This window comes from Pinus tabuliformis, chromosome 1_1 (assembly GCF_031772625.1).
Source record: "Pinus tabuliformis cultivar Carrire ecotype Pingquan chromosome 1_1, CPIR1, whole genome shotgun sequence".
Lineage (NCBI taxonomy): Eukaryota > Viridiplantae > Streptophyta > Pinopsida > Pinales > Pinaceae > Pinus > Pinus tabuliformis.
This window is the reverse complement of record NC_142297.1, coordinates 880,574,158-880,592,116: the sequence shown is the minus strand read 5'-3', so window position 1 is coordinate 880,592,116 and position 17,959 is coordinate 880,574,158.

Sequence of the window (17,959 nt, the reverse complement as noted above, 5' to 3'; positions counted from 1 at the left end):
TGCTTTGTAGATTATTTGGGATGCCAGATATCAATAAGTTTTCGTTTGAATGGTTACCATTAATAGATGCTGCCACAAATGCTGTTATTATATATTGGGCCAAGATCTTTTCTGATAACCTATTCACGACTATTATCAATTACCGGTCTAAAAGATCCATGTCTCAAAGGATCTATCCTCCTTTTTACCTATCTGCATATGTTATGGATTCTATTTGTTATGTGTCTAAATTTCCCGCTATGGGTTGGAAATGGACAACTCAGGACCCATTACCCATCCATGTTTATCATAAGATATTATGGGATTCTCAGTTCATTCCACATTTCTACCAGATTTGTCACGGGCTTATCTTACCCATGTATAGAATGATGTATGATAAAGACCCCCCGAGATGCTCACCTGAGGCACAGATAGATATCATCCCCATCGCAAGATGGTTCGGGGAAGAATGGTTCACCTATATTAGAGTATTTGGAAGCACCGTCCCTCCTCATGTCCTACCTTTGTATATCCCTGACAAACTTCTGGCTCGAGAAATTGCATATCAAACCTGTTCAGAAGGCGGCCTAACTAAAGACCTAAAAGACAAAAAGAAGGCCATATGGCCACAGTTTCCTGTAGCTTGTGGGGCCTTTTCGTTGTTCGATGTAGGTCACGCATTCACCGAAGTACAAAATATGACGTGTCTACAATTATTTAAATTCTCGGCAAGACCATTTGACCCAAATGAGGTTGCCCAGGATTTCACAACGACAGTCAAGATAAAAGTGTTCGTTGGAAAAAAGGATTTATTTGATGATATATTTCAGAGTAAAAGCTCACTTCAGGAAATTTTGCGGGAAGCCCAATCACGATTGTCTTCAGATGACCTCCAAAGATTCATGATATACAGGGAAAGAAGACTAGCCAATGTTCCTCTGGAAAAGCTGCTACTATCTGCCAGAGAACTGACTCCAAGCGTTAGCCTCAGTGGGAATTCAAGAACTTCCGGATCTAAATCTAAGACTAGACAAGAGATGCTTGAGCATTCTAAAAGATCCGAAAACAACCAAGATAGGAGCGAAGAGTCAGCTAAAGACACCGCTCAGTCGATGGAATTTCCACAACAGCAGGTTATCGCTTCCGCACCAAGAGATGCCCCGCCTCTCGTCATTGAAGCACCACCCGTCACAACAGAATTAGATAAGGAATGGGAAACCTTCAACGAACTGATCAATCTTGAAGGACAAGCCCCAAAAACACCTGTGAGAAATACACAGGTAGCACAAGAAGTGGGCTCAACCATAGTCAACAATGTCACAGAAACGGAGCATATTCCTATCGCTCCATCTTCTGAGCTTCTACTGAATGTAGAAGAAATTCCCCCACTAGACATATTTTATAGTCCCCAACATAAGGCAGTTGTAAGAAGACAAAGAAAAAAGAGGAAGTTAGAAAATACACTTTCTCAGGATGCTGAGCAATTAGACGTCCTATGGAAAGATCCTGCCAGTAATCCGACTGAAAATCTCACCAAACTGTCTCAGATCGCAGGGGCGTATGCCTCTGCAACTATTGACAAAGCGTCAGAAGTACAACAATTGTTGAAAGAGCAAGAAAATCAAATACAGGTACTGCAACTACAATTGCAACAAGCCAATGCTAATAATGAGGCACGCAAACAGCTTGAAAAGTTGCAGGAAGACTTTCAGCAAATGCAAATAGGTTATCAAAGAAGTTTGGACGAAAAGGGAAAACAGTTGCAGGATGTACAAGAGATGCACAGAGACGAACCTAAACTTACAGAGTTTATTTCAGAGTCTATTGCCTTGAATGAACAACTACTGCAGCAACAGGAAGTGTTGGGACAAAAGATTTCACAGTGGAATCATTATTGCGAAATGAGCGATAAGATCACTAATCAAGTGGTCGACTTGCGAAGTGACTATGATCAGATTGACAAATGAGTGACGGAGTACTTGGCTTGGCAGGATGAAGACGAGGGAAAAAGAGCAGGCACACCCAAGATAAATGAGAATCATAAAGAGTTGCTCTTCAACAAGTGGGATGATCAAATCAGAGAGGCAGAACAAGTAGCGGAAACAGCGGCCACGACAGCAAGCATTCTTATCGACTGTGTAAATGAAAATTTGCACAGAGCAAATTTAATCGCAGAGACCACCCCGGGGTATTTACCAAATAAACTACGACTAGAAGCAGAATGGAAGCAGAAGGCGCAAGAAAAGGGAAAAGCGGTCCAAGCACTAAACAGGTTAAATTGGGAGTGTTACTGGGCATACTTGGTGAAGCCGCATAGTCAGTGGATGACTGTGAAATGTATCATAAATGCGGCTGAAAAAGTGGTGCCAGCTCTCATAGATTCCGTTTTCTCAGCCCAGCTCAAAGCAGAAGTCAGCCAGCCGACTCTCCTTAAACCAATGATGAATGCATGCAGCTTTAAAGACCAGATTTAGAAGTAGCTTAATTTAGAATGTTGTTTTTTCTTAAAAATTAGATTAGAAAAAGGATGGTCATTTGAAAACCGCATCCTAAATTTTGTAAATAAACTATTATTAGAATTAAGAAGTAGTATTTAAACCCTTCTCATTCATTTAGAGAAGGGTCCAGAAATTTGTCAAAAACTTGTCCTCAGATCATGCACTTCTGCACCCTCAGAGGAGGTTTTGATGAATGAATGGATCAAGGTTTATTAATGTTTGCATTTGATATCTGCTACTGATGTTGCACTTCTGTACTCTTGGTAGATATTAGAACAAGTAGAGATAAATCATTGTTGCTTGAAGCTTATGAGTAGGACCAGTCATAAATGGTACTTTTATCTCTTGGCCATTTCTGCTTATATTCTTAAAGTGATATATAGTTTTTAGTTGTTTATATGTTATTGCATGAATGTTTGAGTTACCATTTGGCACTTTTGTACGGTGGAGCTATTTATTTATGTTTGATATATGAATAACTTATTATGCGATATGCTGTTCACAACTGTTTTGCCTAACTTTTTATGCAAAGTGGTTCATCTTCATTGATTTCCATTCTTATGATAGCTGAATGATCTTTATTACCAGTTATTATTTGAAATCTCTTTAGATCGCATAATAGAAGAAATACATCCCGAGTTAGCATAGATTAGATGTGCTATTTTCATTAGATTACAATAGCATAGAATTAGATTAAAGTAGCTTAGATTAGAACTCTTGGATCAGCATCATCCAACTCTGCACACACACACACCCTTAGATTGGGAAACTGGTCCCATTATCCCTAGTCTGACCCGCTATACCAAACGGATAAGGAGCTGCAAACCAAGGTCCAGACTGGGCGGGTATCCCCCTTGTTGTCGACCCGATTTTCGGGGCTTCAACATATTTGGCGCTAGAAGGAGGGCCTGAGCATAGTGTCTATTGGAATGGTTTGGAATCGTAACATTTGAATTAGGATGGCTGCTCACAAACTTCCCATTTGGAGTTGTATCCATGTTCGTGCCTCTTCCAACACTCCACCTGAAGTGGTAAGACTCTTGTCTCAGGTAAAATTCAATGGTAAGAATAATTCTTCTGCTTTTAATCATGCCCTTCAATTTATTCAAAATGTTTCAAGTTCAAACGTTCAAAGAATTGATGAAGGCATTTTATGCAGAATTTTTACTCTCACATTCACGGCGGAAGCTAGAAAATGGTGTAGAACCCTCCCAGTTGCCTCAATTCACAGCTGGGATCAATTTGTCAAGGCTTTCATTTGTAAATTTGATTGCTATGATTATGATCAGGTATATGATGAAATTGAGTATCTACGAAAAGAAGATGAATCTGTTAGGGATTTTAATATGCGATTTCATCTTGATTGTCTAAAATATGATCTTGAAAATGAACTCATGAATGAAGAATCTTCAGATCTGACTGAGCATTCCCTGCCTCCTATGTCCGATCCATCAGAAATTAGTCCAAGTCTTGTTTTATTTTCTTCTAATAGGAATGAAAATTCCAATTTGAATGTGCGAATCACTCATGATGAAGAAACTTCCCAAAGCTTAGGAAACATGCCTGCTCTAATGCAAGAAGACAAAAGCAAGAACGTTGAAAGAAAGCCTGCCTTGGAACCAGAAAGCAACTTGGAGACAAGGTTAGATAATATCATCGCAAGTCAACAAATGCAGATGCCAAGGTTAGAACAACAAATTAATTCTCTTTCGGAAAATACAAACACGCAAAGGTATGATCTAAAGCCCGATGTCTACAATGAATGTGATGAACAAGAATTTTTTCACGATGATGTTTTCAAATGCATTGTTTCAGAATCACATTTTTCTCTTTATCCTGATGTATTTAGTGATGATAATTTTCCCCCCCTCAGTATTAATGATATCTCAAAAAGTACAGAGGATTATTCAAATGAATCACCATTAGGTTTTCAAGATAAAGAGGCAGCTATAGAACATCCTTTGGTCATTTACAAACAAGAACAACTTGACCTTCCTTTTCTGAAAATATTGGATAAAAAAGAAAAATCTAGAGAAACCCATAAAATCATTTATGATAGCTACTTTGATGATGATGATGTTGATTTATCTCAAGTAACTCAACAGAGCTCAGATAATGAGAGATATTCTAATTCAAGAATCATATCAGTCGATCCTCATTCCACGACGGATCATTTGCATGATTTTACTATCCAAAACAATACCCCGATCTATGATTCGTATCATGAGCAAACCCCCATGCCTGTTCCCAATCATAACTTGTTTTCTGATTCACAAGACGTAATTCGAAATTACTCGGATCCCATAATTTTGGCCAGTTCTTGTGAAAAAGAAGATATTTCAAGTCAATCCCAGTTGTGCTGTAACATTAGTTGTACAGATAATCATTGCATTCTTTTTCGCTTGCACTCATTTTGTATAAAATCGGATTGTATTTTAAATTTTCAGACTTTTGATAGATTACTATGGTATATTGAGCACCTTATCAAGGAACATTCGAGAGATGTATTACCATTTTGGAAAACTAAATTGTGTCAAGGAAATACAAAACTTTTTCAATTCCAAGATCAATCAATATCAGCCTTTCTGAAAAAACTTCTATGTCATCCAAAACATCATCAACGAAAGAAAGTATTTTTGGAAACTTGCCAGCAATTCACGTTGATTGATAAATCTCTTTCGAGAAATTTCCATCTATTCTTCATTGATTTATTTAGTGATTTATATGTGGAAACTTTCCTTTTACGAGAAATTGCTAAAAGCTTGACTTTAACGCATAGTAGATTACAGGCCATTAAAACTAAAAAATCATATTCACAACCTGGCTTGTCATCTTTCCTATTACACGATCACCAATCCATAACAGAAATTCATCCTGAGTTTTATGATCCAATAGGTATCCAATTGGAAAGAAGATTTCATAAGAAAGAAATTTCAGGCGGAATTCCGACTGAAGTTACACTTTCTAATCCTACATTCAATGTTCATAGTCCAAGAAAAGTTTTATTCTTAACACTGATGTTTAAAAGGTACATATGTGTAGGAATAAAAATGAAAAGATGGTTTCACTAGAAATATCATTTTACCTAGTTAATTTTTCTGTGTATAGTTAGAATAGAAGTAGGGGTAGTTTAGCTAGGTTATTAGGTAGATAATTTAATTTTTAAATGTTGGTAGGCAAAATAAGAGAAGAAATTATCCCTATCATGTACATAATCCAAGGGAATAGTTACCTCTCATTTCTTAAATTTTTTTTTTTCCCTAATAAAATTTGCTGTGGTTAACCGCATTTGACATTTACTAAAGACACCATTTCTCTATCAGATTTTGAACTTCTGCTTGTATAAATAGCAAATCTTTTGGAAACTTGATCTTTATTATTAATAGATACAGTTAAAAACTTTAACCCAGATATGATACTAGTTTCAACTTCAAGAAATTTGACGAAAGCAATCTTAGTGAAGAAATTGTTTTATATCAGTACAATGAAAGGTATCAATAACAAAATGAGGGTTCCCTGTAGAACAGACATTTCCAAAAAACTCTATTATTGTCGTCCAGAGCTTTCTTAAGGAAAAAATGACTTCCTCCCTGCTAAAGAAAATCGCAGCATTTAGAGAAACGACCCAAGGATACACTATATCTTGAAGAATAAGAGGTCTCATCACGAGCCGGCTTATCATGATCACAGATATTATAACTTGTTGTCTTTGCCATTACTGTCCACCAAAACAGGGCAACGACTTAAGATTGTTGAGATCAAAAGACAAGGGGTCTCATCACGAGCCAACTTGTTCAGCAAAAGTGTAAATCAAGTGAATGACTGTGTCATAATTTGGCTACCAAACCAAGACATTGTTCTTTAAGAATAAAAAAAGGAAAAAGTGTCAATATGGGTTTTTCTTTGAAAGTTGTAGATCACCTTAAGCAGGATAAACGATCATTACTGGGTAATAGGTAACCCTGTCGAGGCTATGAATGCCTGCTGGCAGCAGAGGCTCTACCTACGAAAAATGAGCATATTTAAAAAAACTGGTACATAGGGAAGACCTTATTTTATCTTTACAATACCAAGTAATGGCTGATGTAAATGCAAGGACAAGCTGAGGAAGAAAATAATTAAAATAGAAAGAGGTTGGAACAAAATGTCATTGACAGTTTGGAGTATAATGCGCTTTATCTTTTTATAATAAAGTTTAATTTTCTAAAAAAAAATTTGTTTTGGAAATTTGAAAGGTTCAATAGAAAATCAGAGATAACTGGTTCTCCCAAGTGAATCGCCAATTGTTGTGGCCAGCAACAACCCCCCTTTTTCATTTAAGTGTTGTCCAAAATACTAAATGAATGGGGACCCTTAGTTAAAATTTAGGAAAAGCAAGAGTTCCCTTTCTTCAAAATAAGGTTACCATCGTAAGCTTAGGAAGATCTTTTGAATACTTTAAAACCTAAGTTTATGATAAGGAAAAATTCTTTAAAAAGCCGCATCGTAAAATGATAGAAAAACACCTCCATTTGGGTATAATCCTGGTATGTGCAAGATTCTCGTACTAAGCAATATATCGCATCGCAATAAAGTAATGCTAATAAGAAAAACTTCAAGATTTTCCGATTTGCGATAACACCGATCGCAAGATCGCATATCGCAGGAAATGGGCTAACAAAATATGGCAAGCATAAAACTTCTGCGATCTGCGATGTTGCGATATCACGATAAAGCGATGGTTGCGATATTAAGCCAAATCAGCTCTGCCATGTTATATTTTTGAGTCAGTGCGAGAGCGCGATAGTGCAATAATGTGATTTCGCGATCTGCGACGATTGCAAACCAAATCGCAAAATCACTCCATCACGAATCTTTCGGGCACACTATTCAAGAAAAGCCACTTACCATAATCTGACTCAAGATCATGCGCTTTTAATGATAATAAATGAATTAGTTGTCATCTATTAATGTAGACGCGTGCTTTTGCAAAGAATTACTTCACGTAAGGTGGCATATTTGATATATCTGCTGCATTTAAGGCTCTCCCATCACCTTTCTTGATCAGTCATTTCCATTTCACTTGTGAGCTGCAGGAACGGAGAACGAAGGATGATACCAAGCCATACGCAGGAAGAAATGGGAAAGAAAAATAAAGCTCAGGGCTCTGAGGTGAAAGAAATGGCACCTTTATATACAGACACAGCTTGTAGCAGAGACGTAGGGATATCGACGTGGGAAAGCATCTATAGACTGCTTGAGGAAGAAAACCCCAGAATAATGAAGGTTACCGCTGTCGCATACTCACAAGGCTCTTCCGAAGCATCCTTAGAAGAACTAGCGTGCTCATTCCTTCATCGGATAGCAGCAAGGCCCAAAATTCCCCATATATGGATATGATCAAGTGGATACTTGACAACGCAGAAATGAACAACAGACAGTTCAATATTCAGGGACATGGGCTCATCGGGTCATTTGCTGCACAAGATTTAAAGCTCATGTATCATCTTCCTGAACCGCAGGCGACTTACAATGCAAAATTCATTAAAAAATTTGTGGCGGAGAACCCAAACCTATCAGAGACCACCAAAGATTGGTCTAGAAAAGATGAACCACTCAAGAAAGACAAAAATGGTATGTACAACACTAGTTCCCTCACCTCTCCGTATTGTTTTTCTGCGGACATGCTTTGTAGATTATTTGGGATGCCAGATATCAATAAGTTTTCGTCTGAATGGTTACCATTAATAGATGCTGCCACAAATTCCGTTATTATAGATTGGGCCAAGATCTTTTCTGATAACCTATTCACGACTATTATCAATTACCGGTCTAAAAGATCCATGTCTCAAAGGATCTATCCTCCTTTTTACCTATCCACATATGTTATGGATTCTATTTGTTATGTGTCTAAATTTCCTGCTATGGGTTGGAAATGGAAACCTCAGGACCCATTACCCATCCATGTTTATCATAAGATATTATGGGATTCTCAGTTCATTCCACATTTCTACCAGATTTGTCACGGGCTTATCTTACCCATGTATAGAATGATGTATGATAAAGACCCCCCGAGATGCTTACCTGAGGCACAGATAGATATCATCCCCATCGCAAGATGGTTCGGAGAAGAATGGTTCACCTATATTAGAGTATTTGGAAGCACCGTCCCTCCTCATGTCCTACCTTTGTATATCCCTGACAAACTTCTGGCTCGAGAAATTGCATATCAAACCTGTTCAGAAGGCGGCCTAACTAAAGACCTAAAAGACAAAAAGAAGGCCATATGGCCATAGTTTCCTGTAGCTTGTGGGGCCTTTTCGTTGTTCGATGTAGGTCACGCATTCACCGAAGTACAGAATATGACGTGTCTACAATTATTTAAATTCTCGGCAAGACCATTTGACCCAAATGAGGTTGCCCAGGATTTCACAACGACAGTCAAGATAAAAGTGTTCGTTGGAAAAAAAGATTTATTTGATGATATATTTCAGAGTAAAAGCTCACTTTAGGAAATTTTGCGGGAAGCCCAATCACGATTGTCTCCAGATGACCTCCAAAGATTCATGGTATACAGGGAAAGAAGACTAGCTAGTGTTCCTCTAGAAAAGCTGCTACTACCTACCAGAGAACTGACTCCAAGCGTTAGCCTCAGTGGGAATTCAAGCACTTCCAGATCTAAATCTAAGACTAGACAAGAGATGCCTGAGCATTCTAAAAGATCTGAAAACAACCAAGATAGGAGCGAAGAGTCAGCTAAAGACACTGCTCAGTCGATGGAATTTCCACAACAGCAGGTTATCGCCTCCCCACCAAGAGATGTCCCCCCTCTCGTCATTGAAGCACCACCCGTCACAACAGAATTAGATAAGGAATGGGAAACCTTCAACTAACTAATCAATCTTGAAGGACAAGCCCCAAAAACACCTGTGAGCAATACACAGGTAGCATAAGAAGTGGGCTCAACCATAGTCAACAATGTCACAGAAACGGAGCGTATTCCTATTGCTCCATCTTCTGAGCTTCTATTGAATGTAGAAGAAATTCCCCCACTAGACATATTTTATATTCCCCAACATAAGGCAGTTGTAAGAAGACAGAGGAAAAAGAGGAAGTTAGAAAATACACTTTCTCAGGATGCTGAGCAATTAGACATCCTATGGAAAGATCCTGCCAGTAATCTGACTGAAAATCTCACCAAACTGTCTCAGATCGCAGGGGCATATGCCTCTGCGACTATTGACAAAGCGTCAGAAGTACAACAATTGTTGAAAGAGCAAGAAAATCAAATACATGTACTGCAACTACAATTGCAACAAGCCAATGCTAATAATGAGGCATGCAAACAGCTTGAAAAGTTGCAGGAAGACTTTCAGCAAATGTAAATAGGTTATCAAAGAAGTTTGGACGAAAAGGGAAAAAAGTTGCAGGATGTATAAGAGATGCACAGAGATGAACCTAAACTTACGGAGTTTATTTCAGAGTCTATTGCCTTGAATGAACAACTACTGCAGCAACAGGAAGTGTTGGGACAAAAGATTTCACAGTGGAATCATTATTGCGAAATGAGCGATAAGATCACTAATCAAGTGGTCGACTTGCGAAGTGACTATGATCAGATTGACAAACGAGTGACGGAGTACTTGGCTTGGCAGGATGAAGACGAGGGAAAAAGAGCAGGCGCACCCAGGATAAATGAGAATCATAAAGAGTTGCTCTTCAACAAGTGGGACAATCAAATCAGAGAGGCAGAACAAGCAACGGAAACAGCGGCCACGATAGTAAGCATTCTTATCGACTGTGTAAATGAAAATTTTCACAGAGAAAATTTAATCTCAGAGACCACCCCGGGGTATTTACCAAATAAACTACGACTAGAAGCAGAAGGCGCAAGAAAAGGGAAAAGTGGTCCAAGCACTAAACAGGTTAAATTGGGAGTGTTACTGGGCATACTTGGTGAAGCCGCATAGTCAGTGGATGACTGTGAAATGTATCATAAATGCGGCCGAAAAAGTGGTGCCAGCTCTCATAGATTCCGTTTTCTCAGCCCAGCTCAAAGCAGAAGTCAGCCAGCCGACTCTCCTTAAACCAATGATGAATGCATGCAGCTTTAAAGACCAGATTCAGAAGTAGCTTAATTTAGAATGTTGTTTTTTCTTAAAAATTAGATTAGAAAAAGGACGGTCATTTGAAAACCGCATCCTAAATTTTGTAAATAAACTATTATTAGAATTAGGAAGTAGTATTTAAACCCTTCTCATGCATTTAGAGAAGGGTCCAGAAATTTGTCAAAAACTTGTCCTCAGAACATGCACTTCTGCACCCTCAGAGGAGGTTTTGATGAATGAATGGATCAAGGTTTATTAATGTTTGCATTTGATATCTGCTACTGATGTTGCACTTCTATACTCTTGGTAGATATTAGAACAAGTAGAAATAAATCATTGTTGCTTGAAGCTTATGAGTAGGACCAGTCATAAATGGTACTTTTATCTCTTGGCCATTTCTGCTTATATTCTTAAAGTGATATACAATTTTTAGTTGTTTATATGTTATTGCATGAATGTTTGAGTTACCATTTGGCACTTTTGTACGGTGGAGCTATTTATTTATGTTTGATATATGAATAACTTATTATGCGATATGCTGTTCACAACTGTTTTGCCTAACTTTTTATGCAAAGTGGTTCATCTTCATTGATTTCCATTCTTATGATAGCTGAATGATCTTTATTACCAGTTATTATTTGAAATCTCTTTAGATCGCATAATAGAAGAAATACATCCTAAGTTAGCATAGATTAAATGTGTTGTTTTCATTAGATTACAATAGCATAGAATTAGATTAAAGTAGCTTAGATTAGAACTCTTAGATCAACATCATCCAACTCTGCACACACACACACCCTTAGATTGGGAAACTGGTCCCATTATCCACAGTCAGACCCGCTATACCAAACGGATAAGGAGCTGCCAACCAAGGTCCAAACCGGGCGGGTATCCCCCTTGTTGTCGAGCCGATTTTCGGGGCTTCAACAGTAGGGAACCACTTATTCAACATCACACATTCATCAGATAGATCCGAGTCCCGAGAATGGAACCAATTGTTGGCTTGATGGGACCTGATCCAGTTTCAGTGTTATTTGTGCCAACCAACAAAACTCTAACTGTCGGCCCTTTCGCCAACAACTGGCATAATGTAGGATGTAGTTTCCCCCGAAGTAGTATTGATGGATGCTAGAACCAGGTTTCTGCATCGAGAGGCCTGTGTGACGGTTTCTTGAAGTTCATATGGCTTAGATCTGCCTTCATGCAACTCTAATCCTTTCGAACAGATAACTACTGCAAATCTATCTAAATGACTTCCAGATGTTCGCAAAGGTATTTAATTGTACTTATCATGCATAAATATTACAGATCCACTAGTTTCACGCAGTAAATGAGCATTAATTCATATAAAACATATCACAGAGCGAAGATGCATAAATTTAGTAGAAGTAAATAACAAGACACAGATGCACCAATTTCGACCCAAAACAATCTTTATTAGTATAAGCATTCAATTACAGACTTCTTCTCCCTATGCACTCAGCTTCAGGGGCTCAGCAACTCAGCTTGCGGACTTACCAAGGTCTCCACGCACTCAATTGCAGGAGCCTTCCCCTTTCACTTAAGTATAGGAAACACACCTTTCCTGCCTTAGCACCTTTCCCTTACAATGATTCTTCTATTCAAGTTACTTTCCAGACTCGCTATGACTCATCTATTTATGGCATTTTCTTTATAATACCATGGTTCGTGGACCATGGGCAGGTCTCAGAGCAACTTTATCATCTTCCCAACTAAGGGACTAAAGCCCCTTTGACATCTACTAGCTTCACACTCTGCTTCCGCATTTCGTGGAGACTTTACATTCATTACAAAAGATATTACAAAATTTGCCCTAAACTTAACAAAATTGACCCCAGGGACCCCATCCAACATTGGTTAAATTATGATTTATTTAAATGTTTTTTTCATTTTAATGGACAATTTAAATTTCATACTATTGATTTAGATTTAGTTATTTTTAGAATTTATACACAAGATTCGATATTATTCGGTTTATAATTTAGTTATAAATATTTACTTACTAATATAAAATGTTAGCCATTTTTTAATTGGTGAAAATAATTCATATTTAAAAGCTAATAAATTGATATATATATATATATATATATATATATATATATATATAATTGGTAAAAAAAATTATTTCAATTGTTTTTTAATTCCCTGACGTGCTTGTTTTGGCAGAAAGTTTCAGAAAGATGGCTCGATCGAGCCTATTGCTCGATGAAGCCATATTACTTTTTAGCCTGTGTTTAACCATGTTAAGAGTTGGGTCGAGGATTTTTTAAACCCTAGATCAAGATGTTTAAAATTTTAACATCTTGATTGCTCGATCAAGTTGTTGAGGGCCTAAAAAACTGAGTATCATGTCTCATTCTACAAATTTCTCTACAACACCATTTTGTAGTATGACAGACATGAAGCAGTATTTGTCTTTAGGTGGAAAAGTTGATCATGTTCGATTCATGAAGGAATTATCTATCCAATGGAATATGATTTTGACATTTTTGAATTCATATAATATTTTTCATCTAATTTCTTTTAAATGTTATGCTTGAATTTTTTTTGGATAGTTTCAAAGGCGATGAATGAAAAATCAATAACATAAAATATACAAAATGAAAAAATGAAAAAACAACACCATCTTGTTCAAAAGTGTCCTCTTTTTTTTTATTTATTTAAATAGTAGAAAAAATCTTACGTGAACATGTCTGAAAAATGAAATTCCAATATTAATTCTATAACTTCAAAAAATAATAAAAAATATAATTTTGCATAAAAAATAATGTTTATATATATATATATATATATATATATATATATATATAGATATATATATATATGTATATATATATATATATATATATATATACATATCATTTTAGACTAATTTATGTTAAGTGAACACATGCATGCATGTTTAGATGTGCAATAATTTGAAAGGACAAGCATTTTATTTAATGGAAAATTGAAAAATTATATGACGCTAATTTTTCTTTTCAAAAACTATTATTAGGAAAAAAAACATAATTATCCACACATTTCCTTTTTACCCTGAATTAAATTTCACAACACTTATATGCTTTGTGAGGGATTCAATTCGATAAAGAGTAAAATTTGAAATTTCATCACCACATTTGGCTCAAAAGTGTAGCGAGTCTTCATGCATTCGCCCATATAGCATGTTATTCTTCCAATTCATCTATAAGAGTATTTCTTATTCTAATTCAACCATGTAATGAACCAATCTATGTGAGGGTCCTTAGACTCATGATGTTCCCAAGTTACAACTAAGAAAATAATATCAATTTCACTCAAGATCCAATGTAAAATAGGACCTTTATGCCATGGAAAGGTATGATAGTTATAGAAGAAGATCTTGACTCTTCCAAATTCCTATTTATCACTCTTATTCTGGTATTTATATCTAATACTAGCTTTCTTGTTTCTAATGATTTCCCATTTTCCTTCCTCTTTTCCTTGCTTTACTCTTTGGACCTCTTTCTTTAGTTTAAATGGGTCTCGTAGAATGATATCCTCATTTATAAAAATTCTTGTTCTTTTTAGGCTTTTACTAAGTATCCAAATTTATGGTCATTTAAGCTTATCCTAACATGAATCAATCTATCTTTATGCTCGATTATCTTTCCCAACTAAATTATTTCAATTTTTGACTTAGTTTTAAGTTGTTATCACAATATATATATATATATATATATATATATAGAGAGAGAGAGAGAGAGAGAGAGAGAGAGAGAGAGAGTCCTCAATGTGTAGCCTAGACAGTGATGGGGCATACCTTTAAGGCACTCCGTGATGTGAAGGTCACTGGTTTGAAACTCCATTGGAAAAATCTAGTCATGTTAAGGGCTAGCGTGACTCAACTTGGGTGTGATCCTTGAGTGATTTTAACAACTAAGATTCCCTTGGATCATGGTTTCTCAAGCAGAAGGTTAAGCGTGCAATGGTCTCAAGACTCACACCATCCGACGCGCGTGCGCACACACACACATATATATAGTTTATTATAAGTATGAAGTTTTCATATGTTTATCGATTAAAGTTAAATATAAAATTTTGAAATATATATAGACACACAAATACATTATGCATATCACATTAAAAATAAAAAAAATAAAAAATTATAAAACATGTTAAAAAAAGTACCAAGCATATATGTATATAGTTACATGTATTATCAAAGTTTTAATAAAATTAAAAATATGAATATTTTCATATATGGAAATGTGAAATTCATATTAAAATGGAAATAATATTATTAATAATTAATATAAATATATCTTAACTTTGAATTTATCATTGATTGAGATAACTCAAATTTTTAGACGTATAAACTTTTTATCAAGTTTTATATTGAAAAGAGATTTGAATATTAAAATATTTGATGCTTGATATTTAATAAATTAAGAACTAAAATAAATCTATACCGATTCATTAAAAAAAAAAAAAAAAAACTAAATTTTAATATTGATAAATAATATACCTCCATATATTAATTCTTCTCCTTCTCTTATTTTTTCATATTTTCCAACATGCTTGTGAGCTCTTTTTAAAATTTGCGCCCCTAAAAAATGCTTTTTTCAGTAGTAATGACGATTAAATATCAAATTATTGAAAGAAAAAATAAAAGGAATGAGAATTTACACATTATATCATGATTTTGTCCCCAAAAATGTGCTAAAACACCCATGAGTGTAGAAAGTGTTATTCGGAGTTACTAAAGGGCGAGTGGGAGGTGAGCTACATGTATGCTAAGCAGAAACATGGCATTATTGATTCCAAAATTAAACATAGTTCTAACCGTCCATTGTGATATTTGTGTTAAAATTTTGAAAGCTTTTTACCACATTTTAATAGTTTATTTAAGTTTTCATAAGTGGTGAAAATGTGTATAATTATACCATTGACATAGGTCAAACATTTGTTCATCAATGATTGTATTCAAGCGTACTTTTTAACCACATTTTAGATTCTTCCTTTATCACTAAGAGAAAAGGCCATTAATGAGAGAGTGACAGGGATAATTTAAATATAAATACTATATATAAGTTTATATTTGTATGAAATCATTTACAGTTTTTCCCTGGTTTTATGATCAACAAATAGTTGCAATATTAAATGAAAGAGTGACATGTTTACCAATGAAATATTGTTGTTATAAATATGTCAAACTTAGTTGAGCATAAAAGAAATTTGAGATAGTTTGTTTTCAACATAAGTGGTCTTTTCTCTCAACCTTTTTGATGTTGATCTCGTTTTTCAAATTTCCTTGTTTAACTGTTTGCTTCCCACAAAATTTATAAGCAAAAAACCCACTAATTCAAAATCCAAATAAATTTTTAAAAAATCTACTTTGATTAGATATTCATCAAAATGGCCAACTTGTTCTACAAATTCAGTAGGTCAAGTCAAAATTCTCCTCTGCTTTTATATTTTATTGCTCTTGATGGGATCAGGGCTGATTAACCATAGACTAGTCAAAGTTCAAGAGTCAGGATTCTTATGAGGTTGGGGTTCAGACCAATTACACAAAAACTTTCCACGCAGAAATGGATCCAACTATAGGTGAAGGTTGACCTACTGCGATTATAATACAAAGGTTTTTTTTTCTCTAAATGGGCCCTACTCAAGGGTCGGCTCTTGCGTTCAACAAAATCCACTTCTCGCCTGACTACCGACTAGTTCTCTAACTCTGAGCTAGTTAATTTTCCAACACCTGATAATAAAATAACCGAGAAAATTGTCACTTTGACAATGCACATCAAAATTCAAAATTATGCAATCTAGAACAACCATTAACACATAGATTTCCTAATCGACCTGTAATATATTCTTGGAAGCAAATTAAATTAAGACAAAACACGAGTAGCCATATAATAAAATGATTAAATCTTTTAGATTAATTCCATATCTTTTTTCAAACAGAATACATAAAACCACACTTAATCGACACTCTCGCTCTCAAAACTATTTGAACCCCTTTTTCTGAGGTACAAAATCTATTTTTTTATTACAAATAACAATTAGTTCAAATCCAATTATTATGGATCAAAATCCTAAATCTAGGAAACATATAATCTATTAAAACCAATTCCAATGTCTCTTGAAAATCAACTACAACATATTCCTATTTTATACAATTCCATAATAATTCTAACTAAATACTATTTTTCTAATTATTTCAAACAATTAAAATAAATTTAGGAAACCCACTTCCAGTAGTAAATAAATATTTGACCATCATAGTCAAAATGATTTTACTACTAGTGATTCTCCTGCATTAGAATCCTTGGGAAAGAAAGTCTTCATAAGAGTTTCTACAATGTTACCATACTTTGAAATGTTTTCCTCTATAATCCAAGTAGAGCCTTCAAGTGGTTGATTCTTCCACTTGATTAAAAACTGATAATATTCCTACCTCTAGTTCTTTTCGTTAATTTATAATCAATCACTACTTCAATCTCTTTAGGAAATGTTTTTGGCATTTGACTCTCCCACCCACCAATTTGATTTTCATCACTAACAATTGCATGATTTAAAATATTGTCTTCTTATTTGAAAGGATATAAATCAGCTACACTGAAGATAGGTAAAATGCCAATATCTTGAGGGAGTAATTTTTCATATGCATTGGAGGAAAATTTCCTCTAGATTTTACAAGGACCATTATTCTATATTTTTAGTTTAATATATGTTTTTGTTGCAAAAATATCCTTCCTCGAATGTACCATGACTAAGTCACCAATTAAAATTTATTACTTCCTCCTCTTCATGTCCACTCGCTATTTATGTTTTCTACCATTTTTTTGTAGTTGTGGCTTCACCCTTTCCTGTAACTCCTACCTACTAATTGGAAAATATTCTCCTAAATTATCCTAAACTCTTGACTTCCCACATTTCTAAATTCATATGCACCTCTAGGATGCATTCCATATAAAATTTGAAGTGAGCACATAGTTGTACTCCTATTGGGTGAATCATTATAAGAAAATTCGATTTGGTTGAGCACTTGATCCCATTGTTTGGGATGATCACTTAACAAACTCCTTAGAATATTTCCCACACTTTGATTTACCACTTTTGTTTGACCATTTGTTTGTAGATGATATGTTGAACTGAAATTTAAATTGGTGCCTAGCTTCCTCCATAATTTCCTCCAAAAATGGTCCACAAATTTGGTATCCATGTCTGATACAATACTACGACGCAAGCCATATAGTCTTACTATTTAAAAAAAAAAAAAAAATTCCACATCAATTGCATAAGTGGTTTTGGCACATGGAATAAAATATGCCATTTAAAAAAAAATATATATAATAACAAAAATAGATTCATTACCTTGCTTAGTTCGAGGTAACCCAAGAAGAAAGT